Source organism: Salvelinus alpinus, chromosome 35, assembly GCF_045679555.1.
Source record: "Salvelinus alpinus chromosome 35, SLU_Salpinus.1, whole genome shotgun sequence".
Taxonomy (NCBI): Eukaryota; Metazoa; Chordata; class Actinopteri; order Salmoniformes; family Salmonidae; genus Salvelinus; species Salvelinus alpinus.
In genome coordinates, this window is record NC_092120.1 from 23,824,457 (window position 1) to 23,849,314 (window position 24,858).

The 24,858-nt window shown below is 43.8% G+C and overlaps 1 protein-coding gene across 8 annotated transcripts in view; it reads left to right on the forward strand.

Moving 5' to 3' along the window:
* The window catches only part of ptprub (protein tyrosine phosphatase receptor type Ub), a 341,711-nt gene that overhangs the window by 36,974 nt on the left and 279,879 nt on the right, over positions 1–24,858 (forward strand). The window lies entirely within an intron of this gene.

Genomic DNA, 24,858 nt, shown 5'->3' on the forward strand with positions numbered 1-24,858 from the left:
CCCCTCCTTCTCACTTGCCTCTCACTACCACCACTTCTTGAGTAGTGTCTGCTCTTGGGGAAGCTAATGCTCATTCTGAAACTGACAAACATTCCCCTTTCCCCTCCCTGAAGACTAGAGGCCAGGGGTTAGTCTGAGAATAGTACCTCCTAAGGCAGGCCTGGGCAATTATTTTCCATGGAGGGCCACATTAGAATATATTTTTGCCATTGCAGGCCAGAATCATATTACAGGATTATACATCATGTGTATGACTGACTGTGTTGACAGATATATCTACAGCAAATCACGTCCAGATATGCTACTTATTTTACTTTTCTAACATGCACAGAGATAAACCACATCCATGTTCTCCTTTTGGTAGGTATTTTCATTATTAAACATGCAATGAACTACACGAAGGGAAAATTACACTGTGCATTCAGCACCACGGACAGAACTCTTGTTAACGGGTATGCACAAAAACACAAGAAAGAGAGAGAGCTCAACATTACATTGACGAGCAGTGAAGTCCGGTATAGTTTCTGACGTCGCTATGTGCGGGATTGCTGAGAGGTGAGAGTCAGTAAGAGATGATCTGTGGCTTGACTTGTTATATTTCATCACTGAAAATGTCTGCTCACATACATAGGTTGACCCAAACAGTACAAACATCTTCTGAGCATGACTCCTAATCTTTGGAAAGTTTTGTTCATCGAGAGATGCATAGAAACCTCAGTGACATTGTTTGAATAGTTCTCCAATCACTCCATCAGACTGAAGATCGATAAGCTCAAGTTGCAGGTCAGTGGGAGCGTTATCCACTTTGAAGGTGAAAGGAGAGGAAATCAACAACATGTCATTTTCCAACACTTTGAAATCATCATCAACGACGAGAAAACTCACCGTTCAAACTACGCAGCGGCAATGTATACTTCTCCCGCTGGTCATTTGATAGGGAACAGACTAGTGGTGTCAGAAAGTGGGTGAGATTGTTGGCTTCTACTTGGTGGGTCAGGAGGAGTAATTTTCCCTTGAAGGCTTTGACAAGCCTGTACATCTGATGTGCAAAAAGGCCCTTCCCTTGTAGTTTGGAATTCAGTTCATTCATGAGGGCCATGATGTCAACGGTGAAGGCAGAATTAGCCAACCATTCTTTATCTTACAGTTGAGGGAAATCCATATGTTCCTTTCATTTGCAAAAACTCAGAAATCTCAGACTTCAGGTCCCACACCCTTTTAAGCACCTTTCCCAAACTCAGCCATCTCACGTTTGTGTGGTAGGGGAGATCTGCATGACCCGACTCTGTCTCTTCCAACAGTGAGACAAACTGCCTGTGGTTTAAAGATTTTGCTCTTATGAAGTTTACCTCTTTAGTGACAGTATCCACAACACGGCTCATTTTCAGAACACATTTACAGAGCAACCCCTGATGAATAATGCAATGCAGGAAAATTATTTTCTGTTCAGGGTTCAGCTCAGCTACTTACTCTAGTATCCTTTTCAAAAGGCCAACATTTTTTCCTGTCATGTTTGGGCACCCATCAGTGGTCGCACTGGATCACTTTTCAAAACTCAGTCCCAGCTTTGCCACACACATATTAACCTCCTCCATTGACTGCACTGAAGCAAGCTCCTCCTCTGAGGCAAGTTCCTCGTAAGAATATCAACAACTGTGCCATGTCACATGCATCACTGCTCTCATCCAGGGCCAAGGAGAAATAGGTGAAATCCTTTACCATGTCTTTCAACTGTCTACGTTCCTTTTCTTTGAACTCTTTGGAAAACATTTTTTTTTGTGCAATTTATAGCTAGCTATTATTTGTAACTGTGATCTGTGTGTCAGTCACTGTCTGTCCTCGTGCAGTTGCTATTTATAAGTGCCTTCAAAATAATTGTCACACAAGCGGTGGGGGTTTAAACATTACACAAAGGCGAGTATATATTGGGCTTTTAATTTGAACAACAAATACCGGGGCCCGCATACGGCCCCCGGGCCGGCCTTTACCCAGGCCTGTCCTAAGGCCATGTTCTCTTTTCTCCTAAATATGATTATGAGTTCCCCCTGGTGTTCTGACTTTGGCAACTACAGTTTTAGCATAGCTTAATTTGGCTACAGGCAGTTTTCAGGGCGGAAAACTGTAACATAGATTTTTTTGGGGGTTGATATGCATTGACTGACATTTAGTGACTAACACTGGTGACACAATTCTGTAGGAACATTTATCGAAGGAAAATGAGTGACCGACTTCCTCTGTAGCTACAACTATGACCTCTGTGTTACAAAGGCTCTTTTTTTTTATGAACAAAGGGAAATAACAAACCACATGGAATGGAAAGATTTAACGCAGTGGACAAACAGAACATCTTTGTGTTCACCGTAGATTGTGACCGCAGCTTCCTGCGAAGGCAGAGCAGCAGCAGCCAGCAATAACGTCACACACTGACAAGCTGGGAGGATTTCACCCGGTGCATTTTTAACCATGCAAACTCTGGCAGGTAACAATTTGTTTGGTTCGGGGCTTTGACACCGTGTTTGAATATGGGAAATGTGTGGGGTGGAACAATATTGGTGGTTTACAAATCAGGACTTTGGATCAGAAGATAGAGAGTCTGTCACAAACAGCATGTGGTACGGTCACCACAATGGTCCCCAGCAGCCATATACAGTAGGTGTTGAGTTTCTCATTGTCGATACAGAGGTCTGGGTGGCTGCCTGTCACACATCCAGCTCCTCACAGAGAATGCATGGGGTTATGCCACAACATCCCACCCCATACCCTTTGTTCATGGTCTAAAGCTACCCTAATTTTGGAGGTGACCCACTGCTCCCCAGATTTAAATTATGAATCACCCCCTTGGCTGACAAGGAGTCTCAGTGTGAAGCGGCGAGGTGGACTTCTGCGCTGTGTCCTCCACTAACAGATGGCATAAATCATTCTCTTAAACGCCGCATTAAGTATTAATCATTCTCAGCGCTGTTACACAGTTCGCTTGGCCACTGCAAAGTGTGATTAATGGTGTCGGAGATTTGAGGAGCCACGCTTGCTGGAGCCCCCTCCCCTTTACCCAGCATCTCTGCCTTCCTGTGCCGCCGGACAGAGGGGGCACATCCACTTCCAGGACGGTGACCTCAGAGAGGTGGCCAGATGGATCACTTCCAGATAATTTGCAATTTTCTCTCTTCCCTGAAAGATGGAGCACCTGAATTTAGTCTCACTACTGTCACATACGTTTACTGCTGTGTGGAGGAAAAGTTGACTTTGGCTACTGTATGTTGGTCAGGTTTGGTTTTAGAAATTGATGTTGCTTTGTGAATATCTTCATGATATCCAATTGCTTTGGCAGGGTGGATTTATTCATGATATCACATTTCTATAAGATAAACAGTACTCAGAATTTAAGAAGATGCCCTTCAAGGACACTCAAAACACACACATACAGTATAATCACAACAGAAACTGAAACATTATCCTATTTAAATGTGCAAATATAGCTTATGATGACACATTTATTGACATGTTCTTTCAGTCCTGCCTCTGGCACCAATTTCGGCTCACATTATGCTGTGGTCAGGTGCTTTGTCAGTGTGCATTATCTCTGTGACGAAGCTATGTGACCACCCATAAGTGTTGGCCCTCTGACAGCCCCCGCATGACAACTCCCATCCCTTTTTACATAATCAAACAAACAGGGGTTTGGTTTACATAAGCTGTGCCTGCATCTCCTACACTGTGATAGTTATGCCCAGAGGCCAGACAGGCTTTACACTCCGACTTCCAGGACTGCAGGCTTAACTGTCACTGTTGCTCCTTCTTCTCAGCCTCACATGTGTCTTGTTCGCTTCAGTTAACTTCCGCTAAAGAGGAAATTGCTGGAAAGGCCCAGGGACTTTATCTGTGCTTTGCTATTGTACATTTTTAATGATCTCATTGGCCAGGATTTGTGATTCCTTCTGTTTTATTTATTTATTTATTTTTTATTTAACCTTTATTTAATTAGGCAAGTCAGTTAAGAACATATTCTTATTTTACATGGAAGGCTTACCCCGGCCAAACCCTCCCCCCCGGATGACGCTGGGCCAATTGTGCACCGCCCTATGCGGTACAGCCCGGGATCAAACCAGGGTCTGAGTGACGCCTCTAGCACTGAGATGCAGTGCCTTAGACCGCTGCCCCACTCGGGAGACCAAATGTCATTGGGTGAAGGCAGGTTTCTCTCAATATGAAGCACTCTATTGCCCAAATTCAAATCAAATCAAACTTTATTTGTAACATGCGCCAAATACAAAATGCTTACTTACAAGCCCTTAACTCTTTCTTGAACTGCACTGTTGGTTAAGAAATATTTACCAAAAGAACTTAAGTAAAACATAATATACAAGGGGTACCGGTACCGAGTCAATGTGTGGGGGTACAGGTGAGACGAGGTAATTTATATACGGGGGGGGGGGCTCAATGTAAAGGTTATTTTTACCCCCATAACTTTTTTGTTATTGTGTCCACTCTTAGAACAAAAGGTGCCATCTAGAACCTAAAACGGTTCTTCAGCTGTCTCCATAGGAGAACGTTTGAGTAACCCATTTGGTTCCATGTATAACTCTTTTTGATTCCATGTAAAACCCTTTCCACAGAGGGTTATACATTGGACCCAAAAGGCTTCTTCTATGAGGACAGCCGAAGAATCCCTCAACTGATGTTTAGTGGCAGGACTGGCTTTTTCAAAACATTTCTTTTTGCCTCACCGCTCTTCCCCTCTCTTGCCACCCTTGCCCCTTGGTGCCTTAACTCTGCTCAGCTCTTTGCCAGTGCCCTTCCGTTGATGCTAATGTGAGGCGAAGGGGCACTCGCCACCCCCCACAGAAGCCTGTTATCCCGCCTCAGCTACGGCCTCCTCCGCTGCTACTGGGACCATAGACCCAGAGACAGTACTGATGTGATCATGCATGCGAGTGTTAGGGATGAAAGATATAATTATGGTGTCCGACTACATCCGTTCGAGACAAGTGCCAGGAACGTGCCACTCTGCATCCCCCTGGGTGCACCATTAGTGAAATCAAGGCTTGCCCTGTCACATTCTGTCCTGACTTCAGCTGATGATGCGCAAGTTGTTGTTGGTTTTGTTCAGTCTTTAAGCTGTTTCTCCTCATAAATACTTGTCAGAGAAGTTGAGAGTTGAGTCTCTCACACACAATATTCTATAAAAGTGTTTGCATTCGCATAGGTCATTTTTGCATTTTAGGCTCAAATATCTGGTCTGTGATGCACTCGACTCTTCAGTTTTTTTATTGTGAAGCATTTTCAACTGTCTTAGAGTAATGTCCTAGTTTCCATCCATTACACGTCCTTGTTTAAGATATGGATGAGGAGGACTGACTCTCTCTGTTGTCTCGTGTGCTAGTCTCGTGTGACATCGTGGCACCTTGTGACTCCTCTAATGTAATAACCGCTATGGCGAGCCGAGGCAGAAGAACATTTATGAATAAAGTTAAGAAATTCCCATGTTCCACCAAGACCCTAAGGCGCTATAAGCAATTAACCTTCAAAGATAATCCCTGCGAAGTTACCGGACTTTATCTCCTCCGCTCAATGTCGGTACTCTTGATGTGTGCTCTCGCAAATAGGCCATGGACACACTTCGCTATTTCTGGTGAAGATGACTCACTAGGCCTGAGTGCTCCAACCGTAAGACAGCCACAACTTCCCGGCTCGGAAGCTATATGTGGAGACTGCAGACAGAGCTAATTAGCAGTGGGCTTTGAGATGACAGAGATCATGCACAAAGCACAAACACCACAAATTATGATTCTTACGGCTTTATATGTGGAGACTGCAGACGAAGCTAATTAGCAGTGGGCTTTGAGATGACAGAGATCATGCACAAAGCATAAACACCACAAATTATGATTCTTACATTGATAGATTGAATCAATAATTTATTTTGACAGTGGTGTAAACTTGCAATTACTAGGCTATACTGTATCGCCTGTCAGTAAATACATTAAGTTACTTAAATATGAAAAAGTATTGGTCATAAACATCTTTTGAACTTTCATGTGAAGCTGTAGTGGCGTTGGTTTTAAACCTTGAACCTCTCAGCCTCCAGACATCTGAGAGTCCAAGAACAGCATAATTGGGTTTGTATGCAGGGGAGACTCCATTGATTTGCCTGAATTCTACTGAAAGTGTTCTCTCATTATGAACTAGACAGACCCATGCTGAGCCAATGTGGGCATTATATTTGTGCCTCGGCATATGAAATGGCGCCGAAGAACATGGCTGATGTTTTACATTCTCCCAACCAATTGTGCAATTATTTTTTTATTTTTTATTATTGTGTACATAATGTTGCTGCTACCGTTTCTTATGACCGAAAATAACTTCTGGACTACTCACCACGGACTGGAAGAAACTTTTTCCTTTAACGAATCCGACGAGAAGAATATCCTGCTTTCACTGGAACAGGCCCAGATCCACGCCTTTTGCATAGAGAAAAGACGCCGGAAAAGGGGGACGCAGATCGGGGATCCTTCTGAGAATCCGTAGGCGAGCGATTAAACTCCCAATGCCTTCCATTCTTCTTGTTAATGTGCAATCGTCAGAAAATAAAATGTATGACCTACTATTAAAGAAGTCTCGAGGTATTGTACGCCTGAGGTAGAGTACCTTGTGATAAGCTGTCGACCACACTATCTACCAAGATAGTTCTCATCTGTATTATTCGTAGCCGTCTTCACCACAAAGTGAAGCTGGCACTAGGACGGCTCTTAAACATCTCTATAAGGCCATAAGCAAAGAAGAAAATGCTCACCCATAAGCGGCGCTCCTAGTGGCCAGGGACTGTAATGCAGGTACACTTAAATCAGTTTTACCAAATTTTTACCAGCATGTCACATGTGCAACCATGGGGGGAAAAAATCCTACACCACCTTTACTCCACACAGAAATGCATAGAAAGCTATCCCCCGCCCTCCATTTGGCAAATCTGACCACAATTCTATCCTCCCGATTCCTGCTTACAAGCAAAACTAAAGCAGGAAGTACCAGTGACTCGCTCAATACGGAAGTGGTCAGATGATGCGGATGCTACACTACAGGACTGTTTTGCTAGCACAGACTGGAATATGTTCGGGTATTCATCCAATGGCATTGAGGAGTACACTACCTCAGTTATCGGCTTCATCAATAAGTGCATCGATGACGTCGTCCCCACAGTGACTGTACGTACATATCCCAACCAGAAGCCATGGATTACAGGCAACATCCGCATCGAGCTAAAGGCTAGAGCTGTCGCTTTCAAGGAGCGGGACACTAATCCAAACGCTTATAAGAAATCACCCTATGCCCTCAGACGAAACATCAAACAAGCAAAGCGTCAATACCGGATTAAAATTGAATCCTAGTACACTGGCTCTGACGCTCGTCGGATGTGGCAGGGCTTAAAAACTATTACAGACTACAAAGGGAAACCCAGACATGAGCTGCCCAGTGACACGAGCCTACCAGACGAGCTAAATGCCTTTTATACTCGCTTCGAGGCAAGCAACACTGAAGCATGCATGAGAGAACCAGCTGTTCTGGATGACTGTGTGATAACGCTCTCGGTAGCAGATGTGAACAAAACCTTTAAACAGGTCAACATTCACAAAGCCGCTGGGCCAGACGGATTACCAGGACGTGTACTCAAAGCATGCACGGACAACTGTCAAGTGTCTTTACTGACATTTTCAACCTCTCAGACCACCATAGTCCCTGTGCCCAAGGAAGCGAAGGTAACCTGCCTAAATGATTACCGCCCCGTGGCACTCACGTTGGTAGCCATGAAGTGCTTTGAAAGGCTGGTTATGGCTCACATCAACAGCATCCTCCCGGACACCCTAGACCCACTCCAATTCACATACCGCCCCAACAGATCCACAGATGATGCAATCTCAATCGCACTCCACACCGCCCTTTCTCACCTCTACAAAAGGAACACCTATGTGAGAATGCTGTTCATCGACTACAGCTCAGCGGTCAACACCATAGTGCCCACAAAGCTCATCACTAAGCTAAGGACTCTGGGACTAAACACCTCCCTCTGCAACTGGATCCTGGACTTCCTGACGGGCAGCCGCCAGGTGGTAAGAGTTTTCAACAAAACCTCTGCCACGCTGATCTTTAACACTGGGGCCCCTCAGGGGTGTGTACTTTGTCACCTCCTGTATTCCCTGTTCACCCACAACTGCGTGGCCAAACACGACTCCAACACCATATTTAAGTTGGCTGACGACACAACAGTGGTAGGCCTGATCACCGACAACGATGAGACGGCCGATAGGGAGGAGGTCAGAGAACTGGCAGTGTGGTGCCATCACAACAACCTCTCCCTCAATGTGAGCAAGACAAAGGAGCTGATGGTTGACTACAGGAAAAGGCGGGCCGAAACAGGACTCCATTAACATCGACGGGGCTGTAGTGGAGCCGGAAGTAAGCATTTCACAGTCTACACCTGTTGTTTACGAAGTATGTGACAAGTAAGGCAAAATTGCTCAACCACTATCTCTGCCTTCTTTTGTTGTTGGGTTTGTCCTCCCTTGATACACAATGTCGTCATCTACCTCGGTAACTTTAGCATAGATCAGTGTGAATATAGCCCATAGCCAAATGTTTCATCTTTACTGTGGCAATTTGTAGATCTGCCACTTCACAGGACACTGTTGATTATGCCAGTGTCACAGATATGCAACATTAACGTAAAACCATTCATGAGAAAACATATGCAGCTGAGCTAAATCGTCCTAAACTTTTCGGTTACAGCCAGATGTAGCAGGGAAAAGCACCAGACACCAGTCTATGAATAGCAAAGTGAAATCATTGTACATATGCGTACTTGCCCACAACTCTCTTTTTCGGTTGTCTAGTCAAGTCTCTTAGTTCGAGGGCGTCTTTATAACATCTAGTTCTCTCCTCAAGGGCCCTATAGTTTCAGTGAAATATTTATGGCGGAGTTGAAACATGCCTGAAGTGTCTTCCCCCAGCAAGGGTGACCCACTGGGGCATGATCAGAAATAAAGTACTGGCTGGGGCAGACATGTTGGAAGGCTATGCATGCTGATGTGTACGCTTCAATCCACAGGATTGTAGCATGCAATTATACTGTTGACTGAAAAAACTCACCAAAACAATAAAATATTAATCATCAGAGATTTTTTCATAGAATTAATTAGTCGATTATCCTGTTTATGGTTTATCTTGAATTGCAGAATGTAACTAATCTATCTTCAATTACGAATCATAATTTGATTTATCCGATCTCGTCTGATAAACAAAAGACAGCAGGGTTTTCTCAATATGTCACATTTCCATTGTCGTAGCTCGTTCATTTCGTACATGCTTGATTTCAAACAAACTGATTTACTCTGAAACAGAGGACAGAGATTGAGTTTCCATGTCATGTCTCAATGATAATCGTCAAAGAGAGAAGTGAAAATAACAATATACTTATAACTGTTGTTATTGCCCTTCTTGTATATCACAGGATGACTTTCACACTAAAAGGCACCATAGAAACACTGTCCAGATTTTAACTGCTGTAGTAATCCCTTTGTTTCATATACATTACAAGGAGCCAGACACAATATCCTGCTGGGCCTAAATCCAGATTAATTTGAGCAAAAATTTAAATAAAAAAAGTGATGTGGAGGGGAGGGCAGAGTTAATAGTTGTAGGGGATTAGTCCAGCATGGGAGTATGGATTACTCATATGAAGTAAGACCCTTAGCTCGCTGGCCAATGGCGATACATTGCCCAATGCCAAAGCCTTGTTCAGCATCTTCTAGTCCTAGTTTATTTTCTCTTATCTGGGGTTTCTTCGAAATCCCCAAATTAGTCTGCTCAGCAGAGAAAACCAGAAAAAGTTTTCAAAAGAAAAATAGAAGGGAGTGGAATAGAACCTGACCAGTCGCAGACATCATGCGGTTTGCTTTGATAATAAGGTCCAAATATTATGCTGGAGGAGTGAAGACAGAAACGTGAACATGAAACGCAGAACATGAAAAGCGGTTGCAGCATAGCGCGGTACCTCAATGCGTACCTCAATACACAGCGTACCTCAATGCACGCTGCTCAGCCCAACAGGAATACCATCTCCCTCAGTCCTACTGTTTGCTTTAGTGTATATCAATTATTTTATAGTGTACACAAAGGTCTGACAAGCCTTTGTGATGGACTCCTTATATTTCTGCACTCCACACTTTCTTAAAACTAAACGTTATATTTCATATTTTGTGTGCCTAGAAAAGCCCCCAAAGGTGTTCTTTTGGGTTTTGAAACTTTCTGAAGTCCGAAAGGCAATAGACACTGTTTAAATAACACAGTCGAAGGACTCACAGTTATACTGTTGGCATTAAAACCACAAACAATGACAATAGTAGTCTACATGGAATCAATGATTTGTTATTTCTTTCTAATCTTCACAACTATCATGTTATGGGGTATCTCAGGATTGCTGTGTCACCTGTCTGTCATGGCGTGTAACAAGGCCGGTGCTGGGGTCATTCAGCTCTCTGGCTTTAATTAGCCAATTAACCCCTGAAATAAAAAATAGAAACGTCTGCCAAGCTCGTTGCAACATGTTCCTTGTGCTCCATATTTATTGACGGCCGCCGGTTATGCTGTTGAATTTCATTCTCTGCTGGGCATTTGTGTTCATATTATTTCTCATCTCTGTTATGGGTGCACATCTGTGGAGGTCACCCTGCCTCAAGAGGGCATTTATGGACCAATCGAATTGATTGAAGCTGGCTACATGATAAAAATGCTTGCTCTTTAAACCCAGGTTTTGAGTTAGTGTTTCATGTGTCAAAAAGAGAAAGAGGGGCAGAAAGCAACAGAGTAGGAGGGATAGAGGTAGGGAAATTCTTTTCAGGCCTGTTAGTCAGAAAGCTGACTAGTGAGAATTGGGCTCTTTGAAGTGAAGAGGGGCTTCCCGGGGTGAGTGCTGGCCTTTGCTTCAGTTTTCACCTCTCACACAGGGCCTGTAGTTTAATTAGCTCTATAACAGCAGGTCTCAGAGGCCTCAACTATCCCTCTCCCCCATCAGGACATCTAACACTGACCCCTGCTGGCCTCCTGGGCTTACACAGAGATTCCCTCCTGCCATACGCTCTCTCTCCCTCTTTCTCTGTTTGTTTTACTTTCTCTCCATCTGCTTTTCTCCATCTCCTTCCTTGCTCTTTCTCCCTTGGCTTACTTTGGTTTTAAGAGTTTGCCCTTCATTGGTGTATTTTTAGGATTTCTGACACAACTGACATTTGTTCTGAGACAGCTGCCTCTATGCCCAATATCCTCTAAAAAGTCAACTAAATAAGTACTGCTCATCCAATCCACCAGACGTCTGTATGGCTGGAATGGGAGACAAGGGGACCTCAGTTCAGGGGCATTTTCCACCCAGGGAGCTCAGTGTTTTGACTGGTGCATGGCTAATCACTTTAAACATGCCTTTTTGTTCCTGCTGCCTCCACTCAACCTTACATGAATGGAACATGGTCTCATCCCATCCCCTTCTCTCTTCCTGGCTGTCTACCCGTGTCACTGTGGCAACCCAATTTCTCCTCCCACTTCAAATGGAGTCAACAGCAGATGCTCTGTCAGACTCAGAATCTCACTGATTAGGCCCTTGGAGACCAGCGCCAACTCCGACTCGCCAACTTTTTATTATTACATTTGCACATACCCTCCCCTAAAATCAGCCACCGCAACTCCCCAGATTATGTTTGTGTCTGTTTTCCCTCACTTTTCTGTCTGGAGCTAATCGTGGTTGAAAAGTAACCCTCCCTCCGACTGATGTGGAATGTCAACTGTGTGCAAAGTTCTGAAGCCTTAATAACAAAACAGGAAGGGGGATCACACAGAGAGCTGGCTCCACTTCTCGCTCTTTCCATCTCCATTGTAAACAAAGCCAAGTTGTGGTGAAGATTGCAGTGTTGTTTCACAGTGAAGCTGTTGTGTTCTTCTCTGACTGGAACTCCAGACTAGCGAGTTATTGCAACCCAGGAGCACCACAGCTTTTTTGCTGTCTGGTGACTGGCTGCAAACTACATCTGTTTGAGCCGAAGTCAGAGACAAAAACACCTCCTTAGGTTTCAGGTCACATCTCTCGCTCTCTCTTTACCTTACTCTTTATTTCTCTCTCTCTTTATCGCACTCTTTATTTCCCTCCCTCCCTCCTTTTTTCTCCTTACAGCTTTCTCACTACTTCATTCTCACACGTCTCATACTTTCTCCTCTGCTTTTCGCAGGCTTTCTCTGTGGTTTCCACTCTTCCCCTGTGCCTAAATAACCTATTTCAGTATATCAGCAGAAGCGAAGTGGTGCGGGAGAGAAAAGGAGTGCAGAGAGATGGAGAGAATTGACAGGGGAGAGTATATGACAAGAAGCATTGTGACTCCTGGCTGCTTGTTTGGTGTCTGTGTGGTTGCGTCTCTAGCGAGGCAGCATATGTACATATGTATGATTCCTGGGTGTCTGTTCCCATCTCTCCATCTGTCCATCTCTGCCTGCTGTGTGTGCCCTACGTCAGTCATACTACCATAAATCAATCAAATTTATTTATAAAGCCCTTCTTACATCAGCTGATGTCACAAAGTTCTATACAGAAACCCAGCCTAAAACCCCAAACAGCAAGCAATGCAGGTGTAGAAGCACGGTGGCTAGGAAAAACTCCCTAGAAAGGCCAGAACCTAGGAAGACACCCAGAGAGGAACCAGGCTATGAGGGGTGGAGAACAGAACATGGCCAAGATGGTCAAATGTTCATAAATGACCAGCAGGGTCAGATAATAATAATCACAGTGGTGGGTGCAACAGGTCAGCACCTCAGGAGTAAATGTCAGTTGGCTTTTCATAGCCGATCATTCAGAGTTAGAGACAGCAGGTGCGGTAGAGAGAGAGTCCAAAACAGCAGGTCCGCGACAAGGTAGCACGTCCAGTGAACAGGTCAGGGTTCCATAGCCGCAGGCAGAACAGTTGAAACTGGAGCAGCAGCATGACCAGGTGGACTGGGGACAGCAAGGAGTCATCAGGCAAGGTAGTCCTGAGGCATGGTCCTAGGGCTCAGGTCCTCTGAGAGAAGAGAGAGAGAGAAAGAGAGAGAGAGAGAATTAGAGGGAGCATACTTAAATTCACACAGGACACCAGATAATACAGGAGAAATACTCCAGATATAACAGACTGACCCTAGCCTCCCAACACAAACTATTGCAGCATAAATACTGGAAGCTGAGACAGGAAGCATTCTCATAATATCTAGGACTGTGTCAAGCCTCTGTGCCTCTCAATCAATGCACATGTACATACACAAACATGCACACTATCCAACTGTGTTAAAACACATTCAATCGGTTACTTTTCTTTTGGCAGTCACCAAAAAGTGGCCCAAAAACTTTTATCCCCATTTAGATATACTTCAGAAGTCGGAGAAGACAGAAATCCCTTGGAGGCTTCATTATGGCTTTGAGAAAGGCTGGACAGATGCATGAAACACACACACACACACACCACACACACAGGAACACTGAATGCTCAGAATCGGCAGGGGACCTCAGCCCTCCCCTCTCTGTTTGCTTTCAGAAGAGGGGTCCAGAGAGATTGTTGTTGTTTCTGGGCTGACTGCTTGGTTCCAGACGCATTCAGATTAATGCTAACACGGACTGGGTAGGTGGCAGCTGCAGCAGTAAAGGGGTCCGGGGGGGGGGATTGGGTGACCACATTTAAAATACCCAAATGTGGGACAACATGGTAATTTTGCAGGACCGTGTAGCCTACACGAATACAAAATGTTGGCAGCATCGCATGCCAATCATTTGATCTCAATCTGTTTCATGGGAATATGCATTTATATCTTTTTCGTGAGCAAATTACAGCACATGGTGATAAACAAACTGTACAGCCTTTGTAGGTCATAAGAAACTTCCTTCACCATGGAGTTTAGTCCGCTCAGTGAATTAGTAGCAAATATAATGTTGAATGAGCAACAATGAGCATGGATAGCCTCAAGATCCCTGTCCAATCCAAGCAAATTCTGTCTAGTGTTGCGCTGTTGAGTTTTCAGCTAACCATCCTAAAATCTCATAAGAAATTACTAAGGTGCTATTTTTGGTGTAACAGTAATGTTCTACAATGCTATTAGATTTGGTTCTGTTATGTAGAACCTGCTCACACTCATGCACGTAGCCTACTCGTTTGCTTTGCGCCAAACAATTACTGATGCAGAAACGAGAGATCACTGTGGCTGTCTTATGAAAATATGGAAATATTTAGCCAAGGAAACATTTCTGGTTGGTCTCAGGGAATGTAAAACAGTTAGGAAAGAAGACTTTTAAAATGGGATTGAGTGAAGTAGTAGCGGACTAAACTCCTCTCCATGTTGAAGGATGTTTCTGATGACTCCACCAACGGAGTGGAGCAGAGACCAGGCTTTGTGGAATCTAGCTCAGACTACATCGATTCACCCATGGTCAATACTTATTTTTAAATTTTTTATATATTTTTTTAATGAAATGCCTACGTTGTACCTATATTTGTCCTCTGTAGTTGCGTGCCTTTCTTTGTTTGCTGAAATCCATATTTTTTTAAAAATAAATCTTAATCAAATACAACCACTGGCTGTTTGCTCATTGCTGTTGCTCTAAAATGGCAACACTGCGTAAATGCGCATGTGCCAATTGAATCTCAACAAGGAAACAGTTGGTGGTTGTATTGGATTAACATACAATAAAATAAAATAAAAGTATATTTCAGCAAACAAAGAAAGGAACAAAACTAAATTCTTGAAACATTAACCTTGGGCAAATTGTTAAGTGAAAATAGCAGCAATTAAAATGTTGAATGACCAACTAATGAGCATGGTAAATACTGTAGCCTCACAAGTTTGAAATGACCTTATCTTTCAGTCTAATACGGCTATTTACATTTAACATTTTTTATTTACTTTTGTAGAGCTTCACCAGAAGCACGCTTTTTGTAAGTAGTTACGCCTAACTGTCTTCGAAGTTTAGCTGGAATTTAGCCCGAAAGGATTTGAGAAATGTGATTGGTTGACGATAGGCTTATGACATTGGCCTACGTCTCATCTTGCACTGCACAGAATATCAGATCTCAACAACAATTTGAGAAGTGTTAAGGAAAACTCCACCCAAAAACAATTTTTTGGTATTTGTTTTATTAGTCCATTGTTGACAGTCCCAAAATGTTTTGCTTGTCATCAATCAAGTGTTCAAGATATGTAACCTTCAAAAACTTGCTGTGTTTTGCATCATATGATGCTGCGTTTTGCATCATATCGGGATGATTTCTGTATTTTCACAGTTGCGTATCTTGAAAACTTGGGTTGGGCTGGGGTGGGTGTTAGAGTGGGAATCTCTCTCCCTCTTTCTCTCGCTGTATCTCAGTCTCAGAGACACTGAACACATTACTTGACTAATCTACCTGATTTGTTGTGATCACTCATTTGTTTGTCATCACTCATTGTATATGTTTGGGCATAATGTTGTATATACAGGGCACATTTGTAAAAGAGACCAGGTCTCAACATGTTTTCCCTGTTAAAATAAAGGTTAAATAAAAAATAAATAAATACAAAATAATGGGGAATGGGGGAAGAGTACAAGGTTATTTTACAATGTTATTTATTTGCATTTGATAGTACTTACATTTCAGTTATGTTTGTGGGAGCAGTTTGAATAGTCACACTTTAAATTATAGGCCTATATCCTTGTATGTTTGATTTGTGACGTGTTTTGAGGTTATTACTGAATGTAGAAACACATCAGAAGAGCTCATGGGGGCTGCTTGAGCTTTTTACCTAGCAGTGCATTTGGGGACATACAGTTGAAGTCTGAAGTTTACGTACACCTTAGCCAAATACATTTCAACTCAGTTTTTCACAATTCTTGACATTTAATTCTCGTAAAAATTCTCTGTTTTAGGTCAGTTAGGATCACCACTTTATTTTAAGAATGTGAAATGTCAGAATAATAGTAGAGAGAATGATTTATTTCAGCTTTTATTTCTTTCATCATATTCCCAGTGGGTCAGAAGTGTACATTCACTCAATTAGTATTTGGTAGCAATGCCTATAAACTGTTTAACTTGGGTCAAACGTTTCGGGTAGCCTTCCACAAGCTTCCCACAATAGGTTGGGTGAATTTTGACCCATTCCTCCTGACAGAGCTGGTGTAACTGAGTCAGGTTTGTAGGCCTCCTTGCTCACACACACTTTTTCAGTTCTGCCCACACATTTTCTATAGGATTGAGGTCAGGGCTTTGTGATGGCCACTCCAATACCTTGACTTTGTTGTCCTTAAGCCATTTTGCCACAACTTTGGAAGTGTGCTTGGGGTCATTGTCCATTTGGAAGACCCATTTGCGACCAAGCTTTAACCTCCTGACTGATGTCTTGATGTTGCTTCAATGTATCCACATAATTGTCCTTCCTCATGATGTCATTTATTTGGTGATGTGCACCAGTCCCTCCTGCAGCAAAGCACCCCCACAACATGATGCTGCCACCCCCGTCCTTCACGGTTGGGATTGTGTTCTTCGGCTTGCAAGCCTCCCCCTTATTCCTCCAAACATAATGATGGTCATTATGGCCAAACAGTTCTATTTTTGTTTCATCAGACCAGAGGACATTTCTCCAAAAAATACGATCTTTGTCCTCATGTGCAGTTGCAAACTGTAGTCTGGCTTTTTTTATGGCGGTTTTGGAGCAGTGGCTTCGTGGTGAGCAGGTCTTTCAGGTTATGCTGTTATAGGACTCGTTTTACTGTGGATATAGATACTTTTGTACCTGTTTCCTCCAGCATCTTCACAAGGTCCTTTGCTGTTGTTCTGGGATTGATTTGCACTTTTCGCACCAAAGTACATTCCTCTCTAGGAGACAGAATGCGTCTCCTTCCTGAGCGGTATGACGGCTACGTTGTCCCATGGTGTTTAAACTTGCGTACTATTGTTTGTACAGATGAACGTGGTACCTTCAGGCGTTTGGAAATTGCTCCCAATGATGAACCAGACTTGTGGAGGTCTACAATTTTTTTTCTGAGGTCTTGGCTGATTTCTTTTGATTTTCCCATGATGTCAAGCAAAGAGGCACTGAGTTTGAAGGTAGGCCTTGAAATACATCCACAGGTACACCTCCAATTGATTCAAAGGATGTCAATTAGCCTATCAGAAGCTTCTAAAGCCATGAAATAATTTTCTGGAATATTCAAAGCTGTTTAACTTTTTAATGCTAGGGGGCAGTATTCGGAAGTTTGGATGACTGAGATGCCCAAAGTAAACTGCCTGTTACTCAGACCCATAAGCTAGGATATGAATTATAAGTGAAATAATCTGTCTGTAAACAATTGTTGGAAAAATTACTTGTGTCATGCACAAAGTACATGTCCTAACCGACTTGCCAAAACTATAGTTTGTTAACAAGAAATTTGTGGAGTGTTTGAAATTTGTGTAGTGTTTGAAAAACACTGCACACTGCTGAGTTATTTTACTCACCAATAGGAAATTGTGTCCTCAAACCGCTGACTCAGGATGAATTTTCCAAACCCTCCCCAGTAAGAGCTAGAGAACAAACCCTGACCCCAGTTCAATGCTGAGGGCCTCTCTCTTCATCTGACTCAGCTGCAGGTTTGCTCTTTATGGCTCATTTGTTAAATGGGAGACTTGTCTGGTGCACCAGAGGTTAGCTTGCCGTTACTCTGGGGTTACTCAGGGGTTACTCTGCTCCTTACTGTTTTTTTATGTCTTTTAATAAATCCAGTGCGTCCACAAGCAATTCAAAATGTTTCCCTTTTACAAGGTAAACACTGATGTGTTTAAGTACGTAACCTCCATCTGTGTGTAGTGTGTGTAACTGTATTTCACCTCAGCTTATAGGAAAATAATACTCCAACTGTCAAATCAGCTTTATCTATTAATTAATTTGTATATGTGACACCAACTTCTTGTGACTCTAAGGCTATCCTAGTAAACTGTCTATTCCGCCCCCATCAACAACAGGCAGGTCTATGATCTCATTGTGTCTGACCACAAGGTTCTCGCACTGGACTTGACATTCCTTCCCCATCTAACCAAGTCCAAGCATCGCATGTGTTTCCAGAACTGGAAAAACATTGACCCAGCCAGCCTGTCAGAAGACATCTTGAACCTGTCTCCTCCTTTTTGATCAGTGGATGAAACGGTGGAGTTTACAACCAATCCCTGAGCAGTGTGCTTGACCTCCATTCATTCCCCCATTAAAAACACGGGACGTCGCATTCGCTCGCTCGGCACCCTCGTTTACTTCAGAACTGAGAAACATGAAATCCACTGGACACATCCTGGAGCGGCGTCTCAGTAACTCCCGCCTCACCATCTACAAACTGGCCTTTCAAGAGCATCAAAGGGCCTATTCCAAGGCCCTGAAAGAGGCACGGTCAACGTTCTACTCCAACCTCATCATTAAAAATCCTGGAAACTCAAAACACCTGTTTTCCACCATAAACCATCTTTTGAAACCCCATTTCCAGTCCCCCATCGAGACAACGAAAGAGCAGTGTAACGGCTTCATTGACTTTTTCAAAGGTCAGCAACATCAGATCTCATCTCCAGCTCTACTTCTGTCTCCTCCCGCCCTTTGACCCTCCACCAAAGGCACCTCAGTCTCTCTCCTACTTCCTTGAAGTCACCCAGGGAGCTCCCAAGTGGTGCACTGTATCTCGGTGTTAGAGGTGTCACTACAGACCCTGGTTCGATTCCAGGCTGTATCACAACCGACCATGATTGGGAGTCCCATAGGGAGACGCACAATTGGCCCAGCGTCGTTCGGGTCAATCTGGCAGTGTCCCACCTGCATTTAAGACTGCTGTCATCAGTCCCCTTCTGAAGAAGCCCACCCTGGACCTAGAAGTGCTGGACAATTACAGGCCAATATTCAATCTCATCTTCTTCTCCAAGGTGTAGGAAAAAGTGTTTGCTGTACAGCTCCATCTCAATCAGAACAAGTTCCAGTCAGGTTTCCCGGCCGGCCAACAGCACTGAAACGGACCTACTCAGGGTCACCAACGACCTTCTGATGGCAGACGATGCAGCCCCCTGTCTCCTGATCCTGGACTTGAGCACAGCATTTGACACTGTCGACCACCCCATCCTCCTGGAATGCCTCCGGGACACCATTGGACTGTTTGAACCAGCCCTGAGCCGGTTCCACTCCTACCCCTCAGACAGGATGGAGTATATATGCATCTCGTTTAAGGAACCTAGGCATATGTCGCATGTCACTACTTCACAGGAGAGGAATTTGAATGTTTTTTTGATTTTTATTGATCAAAATAAGTTTTTTTGGAAGAAAAGCATTCTGGAACAATGTGAACTTTTATGTGCCTTAATAACAAACTCGTATGCGATCTGTAAATATTAATACAATTGTTAAATTACGAGCCTAGTTGGTTTAGCCACGGGAAAAGTAAGGAACCTTCCTGCTAGCCATGACTGGCTGAGATATTGGATGGGCTGGACATGCCGAGAGATGAATTTGCATGCTTCTGTCTATAACATGAGCTGCTCAGTTTGTGTAGATAATCCTTGCTACCGTGGCTTTTTTGAAAGATATGGTAGCCATGGAGAACTGCAAAAGTGTTGCGACTGCTCTCAACGACATTGCTGAATTTAGCATACGATATCGACAAAGATCAGTGGGGAAAAGTTGTGTTGGACTACTTTCTGGAGGACGATCATGCCTGCTGACTCTCTCTGACTCTGAAATGAATCAGACGATGAGGAAATCCCTGACTTGGGTAAAAACATTTTCTTTGAACCAGACATTGTAGAGTCTAATAATGAAAGTGATGGAGAAGAAACAGCGATCGACAGTGTTGTTGTCACGGAAGAATCTGACCGAGTTTTGAAATCAGTGGAATGCCTGGTGGAAGCAGAGTATGAGAAGGAGATGGTGAAAATGCTGGCGTTTGATTGCATCCATGACAGAGAGGGAGAAAGATATGATGATTCTTATCGCACTGCACACGGTCAGTGTGAACCGGAGTGACTTGACACAATGGGCCAAGCAAGCTGTACAAACAACACAGGACGTCTTACTTCATTAAAGGGGTTCCAGTCTGCCGTGAAGTGTTCAACCATGTATACAGGTACGAGTTTAGCTACATTTTCCAATATTATACATTTCAAATTTCGTCAAAGTTGCAAGTCAAAGTGTACGGTTAGCTAGCTAGGGAATGTTAGCTGGCTAGCTCGCTAACCAACGTTACGTGTATGATTAGTGTAGTAATATTATTAATATCTCACAAATCCATTTGCATTGCTAGTTATAGCCTGTTAGCTTTAGCTACCTGTAGATTCATAAAAAATCTACAGGTAGCAAACAATCCGTTTGTTTTTCTAGTTATGTATGGGTTCGGATTATGGTTCATTGTTTAGCTAGCGAACTACATGTTTAAACAAAAGACTCCACTTCACCAGATGATTACATGACCCATAAAGTTAGTCTAATGCACTGCATCGCAGTGCTTGTGCCGTCACTACAGATCCGGGTTCGTTCCCGGGCTGTGTCGCAGCCGGCTGTGACCGTGACACCCATGAGGTGGTGCACAATTGGCCCAGCGTCGTCTGGGTTAGCGGAGGGTTTGGCCGGCCGGGATGTCCTTGTCCCATCGCGCTCTAGCGAATCCTGTGGCGGGCCGGGCATATGCACGCTGACATGTTCGCCAGTTGTACTGTGTTTCTTCCGACACATTGGTGTGGCTGGCTTCCGTGTTAAGCGAGCAGTGTGTCAAGAAGCAGTGCGCCTTGGCATGGTTGTGTCGGAGGACGCGTGTGGCTGGCTTCCGTGTTAAGCGAGCAGTGTGTCAAGAAGCAGTGCGCCTTGGCATGGTTGTGTCGGAGGATGCGTGGCTCTCGACCTGCGCCTCTCCCAAGTCCGTATGGGAGTTGCAGCAAGGGGACAAGACTGTAACTACCATTTGGATATCACAAAATGGGAGAAAAAGGCATAAAAAATTAAGTTAGCCTGGTGTGTCTGGGGGTGATTACGGCCATCTATTGTATTGAAAATGTTAAATACACTACCTTACTCACTCTGTTTTTTATTTATTTTATTTATTTTACCAGGTAAGTTGACTGAGAACACGTTCTCATTTGCAGCAACGACCTGGGGAATAGTTACAGGGGAGAGGAGGGGGATGAATGAGCCAATTGTAAACTGGGGATTATTAGGTGACCGTGATGGTTGAGGGCCAGATTGGGAATTTAGCCAGGACACCGGGGTTAACACCCCTACTCTTACGATAAGTGCCATGGGATCTTTAATGACCTCAGAGAGTCAGGACACCCGTTTAACGTCCCATCCGAAAGACGGCACCCTACACAGAGCAGTGTCCCCAATCACTGCCCTGGGGCATTGGGATCTTTGTTTAGACCAGAGGAAAGAGTGCCTCCTACTGGCCCTCCAACACCACTTCCAGCAGCACCTGGTCTCCCATCCAGGGACTGACCAGGACCAACCCTGCTTAGCTTCAGAAGCAAGCCAGCAGATGTATGCAGGGTGGTATGCTGCTGGCGGTAAAGCACATGGCCTCATATGAATCGTTAAAGAGATGGGTTGGGCTAAGGCTTAAGAGGGTGTGGATGATGCTGAATGGGTCTAGACAAAGAAGAGCTCTCCAGCAGATTTTTTCAAAAGTGGGGTTGCAAGTTTATCAACTTTCAAAGAATAATTACTTTCTCATTGTTCCTCAACTGTAGTGTATGATATACCATTTTCTAGAGTCTGTACTTTCATCCAATGTACAAAAAAAAAGAAAATCAAATTTTGTAACATAAGACTGAAAAGAGGTGTTCGGTCGAAAGTTATAATATTTTATGTGCAAAAATATTCAAGTCCATTTTTTTATTTGCAGTGTAAGATATACCAGTTTACTCTTACTGGTGGCCCAAAATATACATTATCTGAAAGCCATGCCCCTAATAGGCCACACCTCCTGAAAATAACCTAAGGATTGCTGTGTCAACTCAACTGATGGTTAAGAAAACAACTGACGGTCAAATAAACCCATGTTTGGATAATACAAACAACCTAAAATGTTGGGTTATTCACACAACCCAACTGGCAAAATAACCCAGCATGAGTTCTGTCCAATATTTACCCAGCGCTGTGTTACCAAATAACCCAAATTGAGCTGTTTTTAACCCAGCAGTTTTTCGAGTGCATGGAATCTCATTCCACTACTATGCTGATGACACCCAGCTGTATGTAAAAACTGCCCAATGTCCTTCTGACTCATGTGCCTTGAGTAGATAAGGGCATGGATGAAGCAAAACTTCCTTCAACTGAACAGCAGCAAAAGAGAGGCCCTACTTGTTGGCACCCCCCCACCAGGTCCAGCACTCACCAATAACGCAGCTCACCATTGCAGGACAGAACATCCCTCCCCCTCAGTTTCTAATCTGTGTGGAAAGCTTGATTCCTCCCTGACCTTTTGACAGCGACATCAAACAACTGTGTAAAGCGTCATTCTATCACAGCTAGAAATTTGCCAAACTCTGTCCCACCCTCACTCAGTCTGATGCAGAGAAGCTTGTCCATGCCTTTATCTCCTGAAGGCTGCACTACTGCAATGCACTCTTCATCGGGATCCCTGGCAGTAGTCTCCAGCAGCTCCAATACATCCAGAACAGCGCTGCCAGGATCCTGATAAGAGTGCGGAAACACAATCGCATCACTCCCGTTATGTCATCTTTGCACTGGCTCCCCGTCTCATTCCAGATTGAATTCAAAACCCTCCTGCTGACTTTCTGGTGTATTCATGGCACAATGCCCCTTCTTATCTCAAAGAACTGCTCTCCCTCCATAACCCCACCCGAACCCTCAGGTCAAGCGGTAGCGTGCTCCTCCTCGTCCCCAGGACCAAGCTCCTTGGGGGATCAGGCTTTCAGCTCGACGGCCCCCAGCCTCTGGAATGCCCTCCCGGACCCCCTGAAGGCACCACAGACTCTGGGTTCCTTTAAAACGGGCCTAAAGACCTTTCTCTTTAGGAAGTCTTTCTGTTGATAGCTGTGCTGCTTGGTGCTGCTTGGTGCGCTTGTCCCTTGTAGCGGCAGCTGTGGTCTTTGCGTCAGTTGCCTTTTCTAGATGTGTCCATTTATTTAAAAAAAAATATTTTATGCACTTTGAGATTATTCTGTATAATGAAAAGTGCCTTACAAATGTAATCTATTATTATTATTATTATTATTATTGTGAGCCAGATAGAAGTAATGCTACAGTAGACTCCCCATTGTGATGTAGTGACCAGTACGATACATTGGATTTTCTAGCTGTCAGTTCAGTCTGGCTTTCCAGATATGTACTCCTCAAATATGTTTGAGTATCTCTCAAGGCTGCTTTTTCTTGAGGTTAATCTCCTGGAGATGTGCTGTAAAACCTTAAATGACACATGGTTTAGTTTTGTTGACATTTGCCTTGGACCCAAGGCACTTTTGGTATTTACCTTTCAAACCCCCTTTCCCATGTCAACGAGGAAGTGTTCAGAGCTGTATCAAAGACCACTGACTCATCTCAGCTGGAAGGGGACTTGTCCTTGAACAAAGTGGATTTACTCTGTCACTGTTCTCCCCTTGGATAACATGTGCAGAGGAGAGAAAGAGAGAGTCCCTACAGATGGAGGGAGTGTGAGAAAGGAGTGCAGAGTGAGAGAAAAACAGACATGTACCCTATACTGACCCCACCAGTTTGTAGTCTAGCGAGAATAAATGCTAAGGGTCTATATGCTCTTATATACCCCTATTACTTGTCTTCTGTCATGTTGCTTGAGTGATTGGAATGCCACAGCTATGACACAGGCAGGCTTGGTGGCGTGTCCAGTAAGTTTTATGATGCTCTATTCAACTTCTGATAGTCTTTCCCTCACTGTAGATGTGATCTCTTGCAAACAACAATAGTTGACCACTGACCCACCTGCAGATGGGCAGAATCAAAAGAGGATAGAGCTAGGGCTACAATGGGTGTCGGACATGCCACAGTGTTCTCGACCTTGTGTCCCTGCTCTTAGTATTCCAAGAGTCGCTCCTCTCCAGTTGTATTTCTCTCTGCCTCCCAGGAACAGCTGCCAGACATACATTTTAGCCAGGCATTGAGAGGCCTTCCTCATGGGGTTCCTTCTCAGCCTGAGCCTCAGCCTCAGGTCCTAATATGCAGTCTCCCGTCACTGTGGGCACAACATGCCTTCCTCTGCATATAAATGAGCAAATTAGCTTTTCAAATAGCCTTTGTAGGTGTCTGGTATCGTTCTCCACTCCAAAGAAAACTTCAGCACAAGATACAGTATGTGACAAAAATGGAAGCAGGTGTTGATGCCCATCCCAGGCGACACCCATCTCATCTTGCTAATTACACTGATTTGTTTTATGCTCTATAAGATTTACACTACCGTTCAAAAGTTTGGGGTCACTTAGAAATGTCCTTGTTTTTGAAAGAAAAGCAAAAAAAAATTGTCCATTAAAGTAACATCAAAGTGATCAGAAATACAGTGTAGACATTGTTAATGTTGTAAATGACTATTGTATTTGGAAACGGCTGATTTTTTGATGGAATATCTACAACCATCACTCCTGTGTTCCAATGGCACGTCGTGTTAGCTAATCCAAGTTTATAATTTAAAAGGCTAATTGATCATTAGAAAACCCTTTTGCAATTATGTTAGCACAGCTGAAAACTGTTGTCCTGATTTAAAGAAGCAATAAATCTGTCCTTTAATTATGAGATATCTGTTGTTTGAATTTGGCGCCCTGCACTTTCACTGGCTGTTGTCTCAGTTAATTGGAGCCAATTTCCTCCTACAACAGGACA